This window comes from Aphis gossypii, chromosome 3, assembly GCF_020184175.1.
Source record: "Aphis gossypii isolate Hap1 chromosome 3, ASM2018417v2, whole genome shotgun sequence".
NCBI lineage: Eukaryota > Metazoa > Arthropoda > Insecta > Hemiptera > Aphididae > Aphis > Aphis gossypii.
The window spans coordinates 3,936,021-3,940,510 of NC_065532.1; the positions used below are offsets into that span (position 1 = coordinate 3,936,021).

Here is a 4,490-nt window from a genome sequence, read left to right on the forward strand (position 1 = left end):
GCCCACGGACATTTATAACAGAGTAAGTTTTAAAATACAATTATTTATTTATTTATTTATTTATTTTTTTTAATATTTCTGAACTTTTACAGGGAAAAAAAGATTATGGAAATGATGATCGATCTAACGGATATTAGTATTGTTGGCCATCATAAATTTTGTATATATATATAAATATATATATATAAAAATGTTGTATATATATATGTATATTGAAAATATTATCATGTTATATATTGTAAATACTTGATATAGATTAATGTTTAGTTTGTAAAATACCATGTATTTATATATTGAAAATGTTAGGTAAAATAAAAACAACCTATGTTAAATATTATTATGTTTATTGTTATATTTTTAAGAATTATTTACAAACCATTTTGTTATAGCAAAAACTTTATAAAATGTACACTGTTTAGGATTAAATTCCATATGAAAAATACAACAAGGTAAAGTTTCGTCATCGCATATTTGATCTAATCGAGGGCAGCCCAAGTCTTCAATGTTGATGAGTGCTACGTGCGGTATATACTCCATAAGAACTTGTTTTGTCTGTTCTCCTTTGACGTAAATGCAGTTGAACTTTAATGAATTTAATATTTTACCGAGTTCTTCATACTCGATATCGCCGTAATCTATGGATAGTTGATGATAATATTACGTTCCAGCCACTTATTAGTCTTCCGACTTTTGTTGTCCTGCATAGATTTTGAATTCTTGAAAATCAAGTGTTGAGTCGTCCATGTCTCTGTGTCCACTATAGACATCTCTTTAACCATGTATTTACTGTTGACTCCAAGTACGCATTGCATGTCTAAGATTGCCGAAGACATTATGACTTGTCTTTACAATACGTTTCAATAGTATTAAGACGGCTGAGTATAGCAGGTATTATGTTTTTTAACACTTCTATACTTTCTTTGATTGATTGTAATGATACTTCACCTCTTGTCATATGCTCAGCTATCTGTACACACATTAATTGTATTGTTTCCTTTTTTTCTTCTTGTACTTGAGCGGATTTATGATTTTCTTCGAGTAAATGCTCGATTTTATCTAATTTAGCCGAAAACGATTTAATCGACTGTTTGAGATTTGAAATATTTTTTTTTTGTTTCGCCAGACTGAGAATGACACCAGCTCGAAGAAGCAACAAGAATAAAGGTGGTGGTCTTATCAACACACTTATAAACAAACTACCGATCGAACTTCACGTGCCTGGTAAGTTTATTAAATCCGATATTATCATAATAATAATAATAATAATAATATTTTTTTTTTTGGGTTATCAATACTGTGGACCGGGTACAAATTTGAAAAAATGATTAGCTCGAGGCGATAAAGGTATAAACCTACTAGACTCTGCTTGTAGAGATCATGACATAGCATACGAGCGCAGTAACTCTATCACAGATCGTAACGAAGCTGACCATATATTAGAACAAAGAGCCTGGGACAGGTTAAAGTCAAAAGATTCTAGTTTAAAAGAAAAAGCTGTAGCTTGGGGCGTGACTACTGCCATGAAGACAAAACGAAAAATCGGTGGTGGTTGTGGATACAAAGCGGCGATCAAAGCAGCCAAAAATGTTATCAAGAAAAATATAGGCGAAAAAAAATTGTTGAAATTGAGCAAAAAATATGTAGCCGTAGCACGAAAAACATTTACAACTAAGAAAACGAAAGCTTCAAGAATAATAAGTAATAACAGTACCGAAAAAAGGCGGTGTGTTACCGCTCATTCCGATTTTCGCCGGTCTATGGGAGCTCTAACTGGCGGTGTTGCTAACGTTGTTAAGATGGCAAATGAATTTAATAGAAAAACGCCATCACATTTAGGTAATGAAGTATATTTCGCACCGTATAAAGGTAACTCATATAAAATAGTAACACCGAATAAAACTGGAAGGGGTGTACAAACGAAAAAAACTAATAGCTACGTTACCCAATAGAGCGTTGTACGATTACGAACTCTTAAAATTCGCTCGCGATATACCTCATTTCATCGATGTGTTTACCAGAGATAAGTTGCCAGTTCGTCCTAAACACTTAGAATCTGGGATTATCAACTTGGATACGACAAAAAGTACAGGAAATCATTGGGTAGCGTATAAAAAAATCGGAAAAAAAGTAGAATATTACGAAAGTTTTGGAAATTTACCACAATATAATATCCAGATTTGCTAATGTGCCTGCTATTAAACATCAATAATTTTTTTACATTTAATTCAGATGTATTAATGTGTCTGCTAAAATTGCCAATGACTATTACATTTAATTATATGCCTACTGGATGCGCTAATGTGTATACATTCTTTATAATACCTTAATGTGCGGCGACAGACTCTATTAAGTATCACTATTATAATATGACCACTTAAAGACATTTGATGGGATGTGTATGCTAAAATTGCCAATGACTATTAAATTAGATTTTATTCTTAAGTATAACAGTTTTGATTTCCATCATCAATGGAGTCAGAGTCGAAGTGGGAAAAGACGTCTTCGATTATAATGGGGGTATAAGGATCAACCCTAAGACCAGATTTTTTGTACATTTTTCTTTACGTTATTAAAATAATATATGATAACAATATATGATAACAGTTGATAATAAAATGATAACAGTGATAAGAAAATGATAACACTGATAAGAAAATTATAACAATGATAATGATAACTGGCGATAACATAAAATTGATGTCGGTTACGTAGTGGATATGGCGGCGGCGGGCGATGGATGAGGGATGAGGGATAAGGATGCGGGATGAGGGATGCGGGATGTGGATGCGGTTTTAGAATCGGCTAAATCATACTACTATAACCGTTTAAATTTAAAAATTCATAAAATATGGACAATTTTTAAACTGAAGCTACTTGTAAAAGGAGCTTCAGCAAGCTAAAAATTATAAAAAAATATCTTAGATCAACAATTTATCAAAGTCGATTCACCAGAATAGCTATATCATCAATAGAATGAGATGAAGTGAAAACAATTTCATTTTATAATGCCATTGATAAATTTGTCTATAAAGGCAAGAAAAGTACCATTATAATATTGTATTAAAATAAATTTAAAATTATTTAATATAATTGTTATAAAAAAATATTTGAAGTAGACTAACTTATGAAGCACTTTATATTACATTTTTAAGTAATTTGACTTTAAAAATGTTTATTGACACTTTTTTTTTTAAAAAAAAAATGAATATTTCAAATGCTTATAAAGTTATAAATATCCTTATAATAAGCAAAATATTTTAAAAATTAAATTATATAAACAAAACTCCAATTATTCTTAAATGTTATTTGTATTATTATTTTAATTATTTTTTTTAAAAAATTCGACCAAATTTTAAATTATTATTGTAATTATTTATTTAAAAACTGGACTAAATTTCAAATTATTATTTAAATTATTTTTTTTTTTAAATTCGACCAAATTTTATATTATTATTGTAATTATTTAATTAAAATATATCATGTACAAATGTAAAATATATTCACTTTATTATACTAAGCTAAATGTAACAAAAGTCCGTTCTTACAGTGGAAAAGTAAGTTAAACTAGAAAAGTTCAAAAAAAAAGTTCAAGTTATACCTAATAAATAAGTGTAGGTATAGTAAATAAACTATTGCTGATACCTGATAATCTGATGGCATGCAATTCAGACAAACCCTTTCAAGAGATGGCACGCAATTTGGACATCCCAATTTATGTTTTTTTTTTGGCATGCAATTCGGATGCACGCGCAAAATTAGGTACATAATAATACATTACGATGGTATTATACCTATTACATATACTACAATCATAAAATTTATTTCTGAGTGTTTTTAATATTATATTGTTTTTTTTTATAATATGTATCTATTTAACATTAGGTTGCGGACAAAGCTAAAAAAAAGAATTATTCACAAGAATACATGAGATATGGTTGAAAAACAAATAATTATCAGTAAACATAAGTTTTTAATACATACATTCCAATATCACGAAAATTGTTTATTTTGAATTCAAAACGTTAGAGTATAATAATATTTTATTAATTATGGCGTGCGAATGATATTTGTATAATTGTATTTACGATTAAATATGTAGTATACACTCTAAATTGTGATAGGCATAATACAGTACCAAATATAAGAAAACTTCAACAGAATTTAAAATCAATTTTAATGTTATTATGATAATAAAATTTTTATTTAATTACTTTGTAATTTTCCCTTGATAAATTCGAAAATACTTTTTTACCAAACTATGCTATTATTATCAATTTACATATATACTATAATATTGTTATAATAATTTGACTCTTTATTTATAATCATTAATCATCAGAAATGTTCTATTTTTGTTTTTAATCGACATTATTAAGAATGTGATTAATATTGAAAAAATATCAGAGTACCAAGATTAAACTTGTAATTAATTTTGATTGGAAGTACGTTTTTATTTTCGTTCATAATTTGTGTGATAATTCTATAAAAAA

General features: G+C 28.0%; 1 long non-coding RNA gene across 1 annotated transcript; it reads right to left on the reverse strand.

Annotated features, from left to right (window-relative positions):
- Positions 1-325: 325 nt before the first annotated feature.
- LOC126551158 (uncharacterized) lies at positions 326-4,218 on the reverse strand. The gene is made up of 2 exons (XR_007605035.1): positions 3,505-4,218; positions 326-3,024 (listed from the first exon to the last, which is right to left on the reverse strand). It is a non-coding gene; the product is annotated as an uncharacterized LOC126551158 (long non-coding RNA).
- Between the last annotated feature and the right edge of the window lie 272 nt (positions 4,219-4,490).